Raw genomic sequence first — 12,078 nt, forward strand, 5'->3', positions numbered from 1 at the left:
TAGACAAGAGAGCCTGTTCCCAAGGCTCTGACCTTTAAGGATATTAACACTTTTCCATTCATATAAAGAATACAAGTTGCAACATAGAAAATAACACTTGTTTGGTTGGAGGTTTACAGGGACATCATGAGCTAACCCACATGCACAGCTGCAAGAACACAGGATTCCAAGAATAAAGAATTCCTACAACAAGAAATTTGCAGCAACCAAGCATTCCCTTTTCCTTTTTTTTTTTTTTAGTATAGAAGCCTTAAGTCTGACTTGGAGAAGATGGTTCTCCAGGACATTAATGGGCCATCTTCTTGGTCAGCCGGATTTCTGAATAAAGTTGCTATTCCTTGTGCCCCAACACCTCATCTCCTGATTTACTGGCCTGTCATGCGGCAAGCAGAACGTTTGCACTCAGTACCAATAACAAACAATACAATTAATAGGCAAATATTGAGAGTTTTCTCTGTAACCAGAACCAGATGCCAGCTTTCACTCCTCTTCAGTATGTACTGAAGACACTGTCAGGATAATAATGCAATAACAACAAAATAGGAGGCATAAAGATCAAATTTTAAGTGAGGAAACTGTCACTGTGTGTGCATGGCATTATTATTATGCATGGAAAATCCACCCTAATCCAAAGACATTTACAATTAGTAACTGAATTAAAGGCATGGTTACTGGGCTGAGGATCAGTATATAAAATCAACTGGATTATTCTGCAACTGGATTATTCTGCATGAGCAAGAAGAAAACAGTAAATAAAATTAACCTGCAAATACTAGACTAGAAAACGAGTATCCACAGGAGAAAAGAACCAATAAAAGATTAACTTATACAACATAAAAGAAAATGCTTCAGGCCTCATGGCGCCTGGCCTGTCCACCCTACAGGGGCCGAGAGATCTCCCAGCCAGGCCGGGTCCAGCCCGGGCTGTGGGGTGCTGTGCACAGGCCGGCAGGGGCCCAACATCGGCCTTCCTGTGCAGCTGGTGCTCACACCACACTGGCCCTGGTCTAGCACCTCTGAGCCCAGAGGCTCTGGGTGATAGAAATTTTAAAAATAGGTCTTCGTATCAATATAAGAAAAACACAAAGAACCAACAGAAAGTGAGCAGACAATATGAAGAAAAATAAGCCCAGGAGGCTGACGGACCTTCTGAAACATACTCCCCTGATGCCAGTCCAGGTGAGAGGATCCCAGCAGGGCCCCAGGACAGGAGGCCAGGAGGCAGGACCACCAGGGAGGGGACAGCGCCCCCTGCTGTGGGAGGGTCCAGGACCCAGGACTTCCAGTGGGGGCTCCAGGTCTCCTGCCTCAGCCTTGGCCCCCACTGCACCATCAAGCACAGCCCCACATCACCACCCTCAAGCCGGGGAGGATTCTGATTGTCCAGGTCAGAGAAAGTCATGTAAAATGTGACTGTCACACAAAAGTCAAGGTCTCAACTGTCATCACAGCACTTCCTAAAGAAGAAACCTTAACTTCACCCTCCAATCAGGCAAGAGGTTACAAAATGCTCAAATGAGTATCAGACTCACGTATTCATCGACTGGGTCACCAACAGTAGGAGCAAAAATGACCTGTGCTGCTGAACTGGCCCATCAGCTGGTGGCTGTCTCCCCAAAAACACTCAGATTCCTCGGTCCACCGCGGGGTCCTAAATAAATCAACACAATAGAGTCAGCGGCCTGTCCGTGAGCAGGCGCACATGGGGGTGGAGGGAGGGGTGTAACAGAGCTGTAAGCAGGTCAGAGCGCCTGCACAGGAATGTCACCACTGTCTGGGGGGTGTGCTCCCTTGTGATAAAATCCACATCTCCTACAGTTCTCACGTGGACCCGAAAAACAGTAGAAAGTGCTCCATTCAGAGCTTTTCAGGCAACAGAGGTGACACATATTTCAAACAAGTTTCCCTATAACGAAATGGGATCTTAAAAAAAAAAAAAAAAAGGAAAGAAAAGAAAAAGGGAAGAGAAAGAAAGACTTAACATTACCTCTATCTTATCTGAGCTTCCAGAAGGGGCCCAGGTGATTCTGCAGAGAGAGACACGTCGGAAGCTCCGTGATCCCATGCCCCTCTGAGACTCTCTGGTGCCACCTCAGCATCTGCAGGTGTGCTGGGGCTGGCACAGTACCTGCCGTGAGGAAAGACAGCACGACGTTTTTGGAGGTGACCTACAAACTGCATTTAATGAAACTTGTTCTAGTTTCATGGACACGGGGAAACTGGCTGACACCATGGCTTAGAACCAAGTATCTTACCAGTTCGGTCCATTTGAAAGTTAACTATGAGACAGGGCTCTGAAAACCACAAGCATTTTATGGATGTAATACGTTACTATTTATATTCTACTAAAATGGTGATTTTTTTTTTAAAGCTTACATTTAGTCACACTGTTCTAACTCAGTGGTTCTTAATCACTTTGCACCTCACACTTTTGGGGGAATCTAAGGAAAACCATGGACTCCTTCACACAACAATACACAGTAAGTACAAACTTCAGCCCACAATACAGAGAGCACAGGGGCCTTTGGGGTCCATAAAATGTTCTGCTCTAAGTAATTCACATGTAAGCTTTGCCTATAGATCACTCACCTTAAACACAACGTGCCGCTGACCATACTGACTCTATCCAGAGACAGGAATAGCCCTGCAGTGCTGGTGACACTGAAATCCCAATTAAGAGCCCTGCTACTGACCAGCAGTTTAGTTAGTTTGCAGCTCAAGCCATCTGGAATGTCTGCCACCAGTTTGGAGCTTTCATTGTCAATTTCTCTATTTGGTAACCAAAGCCAAATACACAAAACCCAGAGCCATCAAAATACTTGTTTCTAATCATTATAATGAAAAGGCCCACTGAGATCGAGAGACTGGTACCACTTTCACAAGCACAGCTGCAAAGCAAACCAATCATAAGGAATGCACTTTGGATGCATCTAAAAGTTCTTAGGAAATCTGAAGGCTCACAGACATACATTGAAAGTATCCCTTTGGTATATTAAATGACCTGCTTCCACTGGTCTTTCTTCCTGACATTTTCTTCTCTTAACCACTCCTGCTGTTTATGAAAAACCTGTCCCTCTGCTCATGTGGACACATTTCCATCTCTAGCCACTACCCTTACAGGTAAGAACTGATGCCAAGAAGGCAACTGAAGTTGCTAAGAGGTATTGCCTGGCCTGAAAAGAGCAGAAGTGGGTTCTGGCTGATGCTCAGGAGCAGGCTGGGACACCTGGCAAGACGTCTTAAGCATGGACAGACAGCTGGGCCCCAAAGGAGAAGTTTCTAAGCCTCCATGAGACTTGCTGGCTAGGAAGGAAAAGTTCCAGGCTATAGCTCTGATCCCACCACTAGCTTCCTGGGCCAGGCTGGGCAAGTCATTTAAATTCTCTAGGCCCATGCTGTCCACCATGGGAGCCACCAGCCACATGCAGCCATTGAGTACTTGAAATGTGGCATCCGAATTGAGATGTACTATAAATGTAAGTTAATACACACTGGATTGCAAAAAAAAAAAAATTACCAAAAAGATGTGAAATCTCTCATTAATAATGATACTGATAAATGTTAAAATGCTAATATTCTGGATATAGAGTAAAACATAACAACACATTATTAAAATTCATTTCATTTTTCTCTTTACCTTTTCTAATGTGGCTACTAGAAAATTCTGAGTTACCTGTGTGGCCCCCATGATATTTCTTAGGAACCTAGCTGGTTCCAGACCTCAATTTCTTAATCACTGTTGAATTAGGAAATTACGTGCTGAGCACTGGGCCAGAAACTGGAGACACAAATTGAGCAAAATAAACCTGTCTCTGCCCTCATTAGGAGGGGAAAGTCCAATAGACAGAAAAAGACCAACAGGCAATGATAACTGGATCACACACTATGCAAGCACCATGAGAGGGAGAGACAGGGACACCTCTTCCTTGAAGTGGCCTCGGAATGGAGCAGGGAAGGCGGGGCCCGGGCAGGGGCCCAGCATCTCCCCCACGTTTCCACTGCGGAAGTCAGCCCTCCCTGAGAGCCACGCGCCTCACCTTCCTTACATGATCTCAGGTACTGTTACCTCTGCAGTGAAATCACAAACTACTGAGGGCAAGGATGCTTAGATTTTCCTAGCCCTGATAGCACTTTACATATAGGAAGATCTCAAAACATCTGATAACTACTGCATGGTTTCCAGAGACAATGTCCAACATACATCAAGAATATTCTTTCTCCCCACCCCTCTCCACACACACACACACACACACACACACAGAGCCATCAAGTATCTGGAAGATGAACGAGTGACAGTGGCAGGTAGACTAACAGGAGAGAAATTATCATAAAAGGAACGGACACAAAGATAGAAGACGGGAAGAAAATAAGCAAAAAACAGTCTAGGAACCCAAACATTATCAAACCTGGGCAAAAAAATAACATGAAGAAACGAAGTAACCAAGGAGATTCAGTGACACGCGCACACGGTGCTGTTCCCCAAGGATCAATACAGCGCAAGTGCAGCTCACGGGTGCTTTCCTGAGCAGCCCCTGGGGGAGCCCCCCGTCACACCCTGCAGAAACGCCGACTGTGCACATGGTCTGTGAGAAGAGGTCTTCAAGGGCGTCCTGGCCCGTGACCTGTCCACCTCTACCTATAAGAGAGCCCAAAAATGCATGGACCAGAGCCATGTCTCTCACCACTGTCTGGTAAATGTCGGCCTAGGAATTCAAACAACAGAATCGTTTCCCCTGCCTCCCTTCACATCACTGCCTTATTCCTCTCAGAGAAATTCTCCTGTGTATTAGCTTATTTATTACACACAAGAAGTGAGACCCCATGGTCATTGTACCCCTTTTGAAATTGAACCCCGGAAAGAAATGAACATGTTCATGTGTATAAATGAGCTTCTGGACAACCCAAAGGAGCAGCACAGTGCACAACTGGGCGCTTACAGAAACTATCTCTAGCTTCCAAAAATGCCTCTGAGATCCTCACATGAATGGCCCCTCCAGCAAACGTGTTTTAAATCCATTTGCAGCTGAAGCCCCTCGACTTGCTCCCACTTGGAAGCAGGTTGTCACGGATACAGCTCTCCACCCCCAACATCATCTCAAAAATGCTCAGTGCCAAGGCACACTCCTCTAACATGCTATTCATGCTTTCCCTTCATCCTACTCAACTGTCCTGTACTCCTTTTACCTGACAACCCCCCGCCTCTTTCGAGTATCCCCTTGCTAGCTCTCATTTTTAGAAACATTATTATGACAATTTTTAGTCATCCACAAATGGCAGAGCACCGTAACAGGCATCTGGACGAGAGGGAAACACCACCCTAGTCTATAACTCTTCATCTACTAAGGGATGATGTTTTTGAGATTAACATCACACAGCAAACCATTTCTAAACAAAATGTGAGACAGCCCAACATATTATCAATATTCTAACAGTGCTTTATTCATATACAATAGAACAAGTTTTCAACACTAGATCAATGAAATGATAAGTATGCAAAATATGCTACCATCTATGCTTGTTTAAGCTCTTTTGTTAAACCTACTAGGAAAGAAAACAAGTATTTCTAAACCCATTCTAATCTCAACCTACCTCTCTGACAACCTCTTCTGGTGTTTTGTAGCAGACAACGTATTTATGCATTTTTCCAGGGGCAGGTTCCCACAAGACATTCCTGGTGCTGCGAGTCACGTCTCGGAGTTTCAGGTCTCGAGGACTGGGCAAAGGCCCTGGAGATGCAGGACAAATTAGGTCCAGATGCGGTTCTCAACCACAAAGCTCTAAAGCATCCACACAAGCTTTCAAGAAGTTGTTTGGAGAAAACTTAAAGGTGCGCAGCAGAGTAACAAACTGGTTATAATGACACAAGCACCATGATACTACCAGGTAGAGCTGAATTCTTCTTAAGAAGGCTTCTTAAAAATAGGGTAAATTTAAATTTTTATTCCAACTCTAACTTCTCTATGTTAAATTTCTTCTACTCTATTTAAATAAGTCTTATTTGTTGCTCGGCTGTATAAAGCATAATTCACCATTAAGTGTATAGCTCATGTTTCTTTACCAGATAGTTACAGCCGTTCAGAAAGAAATCAAAATCGGCGATATGCTCCCTTAAGAATGTGATAGAAAAACAAACGGTTACAAGGGTGAAGGGTGAAGATGAGCTGAACTTCAGCACAGAAGTCTAAATGGTTGGGAGAAAATCCCCATGAAAAATCCACGACGTTATTGTGGTACAATTTCTGTACAGTAAACTACACATATTTTAGACGCACCATTTGATGAATTTTGACAGACGTGGACACCTATGAAGCCACCACCGCAATCAAGAGACCTAACATTTCCACTGGGAGTTTGAGATTTGCACTTGGAGATTTTCTTCTGCTCTCTGAGACATCTCTCACTCTCTCTAGCTGTCTATCTAACCAAGTTCCTTTGTCTCTTTCAGCTCTGTGCATCTCTCTTCCTGAATCTGTCTCCACCTCTGTCCCTTCAGTGTTTCCGTCTCCGTGCCCTCCCATCCTCTGCTGCTGCAGTCCAGCCCCACATCCCAACCTAGAACCACACTCATCTCTCCTTGCACCGTGACTCTTGGGACTTCTCCCCCAGCACTCCCAGCACACACCTCCACCCCTGGCTGGCTCCCCACTCTTCCCATCTGCCACCACTCCACTCCTACAGACCACCAGCTCCTGATAGGACCCAACATATACAAGATAATTACTTGCTGTCAATTGATGTCTCCTGCCCCACCTTGCAGGCGCTTCTTTTCTGTCTCACCATGCTTGTCTCATCCCCTTCCCCCGTTGAAGGCTCTTTCCAACATCTTAATTTTCTTAGAAATGTGAGCTGAGATTCTCGACATTTAAGCCAACTCATTCATCCCAGCGTGCCCACCTCAAGAAGCAAGAAACAAAACTAGGCAAGGCCAGGGTCCTAGATGCAATCACTGACACTTTTCAAGAAAAAACACCTAAATGCTACTGAAACAAACTAGGAACACAAAAGAGGCTGAGCACACACATGAGAAGTGCAAACCACGAAGGAGTCCATGTGCTCTGTGCTGTCTGTATTATTCATTCCCAACACCTGAGCACAGGACTGGAGTGTCCTAGATGATCAGTATGTTGTGACATTGAGTTAGCTGATTAAATAATTTACTTAACTGAAAGAGACTACTCATATGTGCCATAGAGTTTCTACTTCAACAAGAACGTGGAACATCTTGATCTTAAACTTAGTGTCTTCCACCAAAACCGCACTCACCCAACATTCCCGTCTCGCCAGTGCTGTACACCATCTTTCATGGATCTACAGTATCGACTGTAAGATGCTCCATTCCTTCCTGTCTTATTCCCCGATTGACACCTCACCAAGAACACTGTCAGACACCACTCAAAATCAGGCATGCTTAATATGGAAAGATAAACGCAAATCCTAGAACCAATGCAAGATGCTGCCGCAAGGCTAGAAATTATCTTAATTCTCAAATTTGACTGCAGTAAGTAATTACCCTGTAACTTATGCACAAATGATCAAATTATTGTTGGCATCACCGAGTAGAAGAAACAGCCCAATGAACATGATGTTCACAGCAACAAGGGAAGAAGGAAAACCAGCGCTGTCTTACAGGTGACCTCCCTTGTGCTGACAGGTTCGCTGGCGAGGTCACACAGGATGGCCTGGACCATGACCGTGTACTCGGTGTTGGCAAAGAGCCCCCTCAGCAGCACGCTGCTCCCTGTCAGCCCCACTCGCATCTGCAGATGGACACGCCGAAGGGAGTAAGATGCTCAAATTACACTAACTTGTAACCACTAGACTTTGTTTTCTTTTCCATTATACTTTATCAAAAGATATTGATTACACTTCCCCTGTACACAGTAGGTCCTAGTTGTTTAACCTCTTTTATATATAGTAGTGTGTATATGCTAATCCCAAACTCCTCATTCATCCCTCCCCTCTTTCCTGTTTGGTAACCGTAAGCTTGTTTTCTGTACCTGTGAGTGTGTTTCTGTTCTGTAAGTTCATTTGTATCATTTTTTAGATTCCACATGTAAGAGATATCATACAATATTTATCCTTCTCTGTCTGACATAGTTCACTTAGTGTGACAATCTCTAGGTCCTTCCATGTTGCTGCAAATGGCATTATTTCATTCTTTTTTATGGCTGAGTAATATTCCATTGTGTGTGTGTGTGTGTGTGTGTGTGTGTGTGTGTATACATATATATATATACCACTTCTTTATCCATTCATCTGTGCATAAACTTGTACATGAGACAACTTTTATTTTTTGTTTCTCTGAACTGCTTTTCCTTTCTCATGCTAATGTTTCCTAAGATACATCATGGGCCACAAATCTAACCTGTTTTTCTATTTCACATGTAAAGATATAAATGAGTTCGTAATTCACCGCTGTTTCATGGAGACTCTAAAACAGTGAGGTCTTAGGAAGACCCAAAGATAAAGAAAACAAACATCTCCCTCCTCTTTGGGTTTGGTCGGTTCTATGGCATTAATGGGCTCATATAACAAGGTGTATCCAGTAGCCCCTCCCACTGGCTGCCACTGGACCTGCCTGGTGGTACAGCCAACATCATAAAGATTGAGGTGGACTACAGGGACTGGCACTGTAGGAATGTAAAAGCAGACATCAGTCTAATTCCTCTTACTCTGCTCATTTTTCAATTGTTGTCTCCCACTTAATCATTGATATCTGTATGTACTAAATAGAGAAGGGACTGCTGTGAGAAATCAGTGGGAGTTAATACAATCCTTTCCTTTCCAAAAAAAAAAAAAAAAAAAAAAAAAGCTCCTCAGGCTCATTGTTTATCTCCACCTCATACCCAGGGACTTCATGTTATAACTATTTCACAGAGAAAAGAAGTTTAAACTTAAAATGCCATTCCAGTGAGTCCATATGGCAGCCAAAACAGACCAACCTCCTGAGATTTCGATGTTTTTCTGGAACTTCTTTAAGTTGATTTTTGTTCTTCAATCAGAGAATTTCATACATAAAAAACCAACACAGTATTTCATTTCATCCTTCTTTTTTAAAAATTTTAAACAAGCGTGCCATATACTAGTAAGTGAAACCTAGGGGATGATGGGCTTGTTGTAGATCAGCCCATGAGGCAGAGTAAAAGGTTTACAGTCTCCTCTCCATGTAGCACCCACACAGCTTTCTATTTTTTGTCCAAAGATTAAGTTTAAGGTTTTAAGGAACTATCAGATTAATCCTGCCCATTATGAAATACATTATTTCCCACCTCTGCTGGTCTAACATGAAAGGAAATGAGAGAAGGGATAAGGACCTAAGAGACTGAGCAGTGAGTAGGGTCAATTCTTGCCTTGGAAAGAGTTACGCCCACTCCTTCCTCTTATGAGTGACCTCCCTCCTTCCCAGAGACCAGCCAAGGAGATGGGAGGAGGAAAGGGTATTTTCATATGGCTTCAGAAACCCTACCAGGAAGAGGAGTGAGGAACATCTTGCCCAAAAGCTCTACTCAAAGCCAAAGCCATCAGAGCTTCTCTAGCAAAGGCCAGAGTCCAAAAGGCAGGGGAGAAAAAGGGGAGATCTCACTGCCAGCATGAAGATCTGGCCACGTGCAGCACTGAACCCGGTCATTCCTGCACAGGTGCTCTTCCAGACAATCCTAGACCCACTCCCCACACGGTCTCTTCCCTTAAGAAGTGGAGAACTACTTGTAGATAGGTCATGGTTACACTAAAAGCCATATAGTTTAGGTGCCTAAGCAAATGAGATTTTGGGTGTTGACAGCTCTGATTTCATTAATAAATTGTAAGTAATTCTAAAAATGTGAAGAAAAAAAGGGGATAACTGAGAAGGGTACTTTTCCCCATGAGGTATCTGTGGCCATGACTACCCATTCCACCCCCGGGGCCCCGTGAAGGCAGGACCAGCCAGTACAAGCAGAAAACCACACGGTGTTTATCGAGCACGAGCAGCGCACTCAGTAACTGTGCGCTGAATGGATACTGAATAAAGGAATGCTTCGGAAGGCTGACAAAAATCCCACTTGGACTTTCACCTCTTTATCTTAAAAAATAAAACAAGAAGATCTTTTTTTAAAAATCGGACTTACAGGTTTTTCTGTGTCCTTCATCCTCTACCACTGAAGACATGTCAACAACGCACTCGGTGTCAGGCTTCAGGTCTTTCAGGACTGCGCTACTTTCCATCGGCTCACGTAAAACTAGGGGGAAAGTTAAAAAATAAAAACTTATGTTATCGCTTCCCTGTTTTCTACTACAATTGCATTGCAGTAGTTCTGCAACGAGCTTTGAAATTAGATTTTAATGAGGCTCTTGTCATTTGTTTTTGGAAACCACCAGATTACAGTGAGATCTTGGACAATTCACAGAATTTATTCTCCCAGCTGCTGCTTATCTGTAAAATGTGTGGGCAAAACTAGATCATCTTCCGTGTTCCCTTCCTCCTCTATGATCTTGTATAAACTCATGGATAAATTAAGCATCCTCTAAGAAAATTTTAATTAAAAATTGTATTGCTATTCTGCAACTCTTAGAAACTGTAAGAATTTAAGTCAAACCCTTTCCTTCTAATTAAGCCCAAACAGAAGTGCCTGCTTACCAAGAAATGGAGAGCACCCTGGACTCAGTTCAGCCTCCTCTCCGTGCCTCCTGCTCCTTGCCCAGCACTGTGCTCAGAGCCCTAAGGAGGAGGCCCCGAGCTCTCGACCAGGAGGAGGGTGCTGCAGGAGGTGTCTACTCACCGCTTGCCATTCCCCTCCAGAAACTGGGTGGAATTCCGCCTTGTATCTACCCACGCTGTCAGAAGGAGGTGCCAGCTCACTCTCAAAGAACAATGCATTCGCTCAGAAATGATAGGTTAGAAGGTGCTTCCAAGTCACCTACTCGTGGAAATAAAGTGCATACGCTTTCTCCACTGTTAAGTAAGGTGATGACATTTAAATTAGGTTGAAAAGAGGGGCGGGTATAGCTCAGTAGTAAAGCGTGTGCTTAGCATTCACAAAGTCCTGGGTTCCAGCCCCAGTACCTCCATTAAAATAAGTAAATAAACCTAATTACCTTGCCTCGTGAAAAGACAAATTTTTTAAGTCATACTTTAGAAAAATAAAAAACAAATTAAGTTGAAATGACTTTCCTCTCCGTATTTCAAGCTTATACACATATTCTTTCACATGCTAAGTAGTCACAGTAAGTCAGTTTAGAGGCCCAGTCCCAGAAGTCCTCTCTGAGCGGACAGTCAAAGGGCTCCTCAGCCTCAGAAGGCTCAACCCTGAGCCCACTCTCGTTAAAACCTGCTCCCCTTCTTCCGGTTGGCACCCCAAGTTGATCAGTCACCTGGAGCTCAAAACCTCTGAATCATCCTTGAACACTTTCTCCTTCTCTTTAACCTGGTACATGTATCAATAAATGACTGGGGTCCTGACAGTTCCACCGCCTCTATCACTTGGCACCACCCAAGCTCACTGCCCTCACTGTCATTTTGAATATCTATATTCATATCTTATCTCCTTAACTGTAAGTTATGCTCCGCGCAGACAGAACTGGTTTCTTACACACATCTAGTTCCCTGACAAGATCTAATTGAGCGATAAAAGCAGCTAACCATTTTCTCATCCAAAACAGAGGAAGAACCACCAAATTTTCTAAAATTTGGTAAGATTCTACTTCCCGTGATTGTTTTCCCTGTGGAAACCAGTATAGGTGAAATGACTAATGCAGAAATATATTTGGAGTAAATATTAATGAAAATAGAAATACTCAGTTCAGTAAGACCATTAGAAAGATGTCCCAAATAATCATTATAGGAGAACTGATCCAATGACTTCATGAGCATGCCTTTCATTCTCAAATAAATCCGTTCTACTTTCTTTGTAAGCCAAAGCTGGGAAAAAGCATTTCCATTCTTAGTGTATCCTAATCTTAATTGTACCAAATTATCAAGCAATTTTACTGCCTGGGAAACTAAAAGGATGCAACTAGTACACAGTGTGTATTTAAAAAAAATTTTTCAAACAGATAAAAGACGTTTTCATCCACATTCAAAGTTCTAACTAAATAAAACTA

General features: G+C 43.4%; 1 protein-coding gene across 1 annotated transcript in view; it reads right to left on the minus strand.

Annotated features, from left to right (window-relative positions):
* LOC106728633 (putative POM121-like protein 1) overlaps positions 1–12,078 on the minus strand; it is a 265,938-nt gene that overhangs the window by 39,082 nt on the left and 214,778 nt on the right. The window contains exons 21-23 of the mRNA XM_032480882.1: positions 10,107–10,217; positions 1,988–2,128; positions 1,533–1,651 (exon numbers count right to left, since the gene is read on the minus strand). The gene's annotated coding sequence lies outside the window, so the exon portion shown is untranslated. The remainder of the gene's footprint in view (positions 1–1,532; positions 1,652–1,987; positions 2,129–10,106; positions 10,218–12,078) is intronic.

Source organism: Camelus ferus, chromosome 6 (genome assembly GCF_009834535.1).
Source record: "Camelus ferus isolate YT-003-E chromosome 6, BCGSAC_Cfer_1.0, whole genome shotgun sequence".
Lineage (NCBI taxonomy): Eukaryota > Metazoa > Chordata > Mammalia > Artiodactyla > Camelidae > Camelus > Camelus ferus.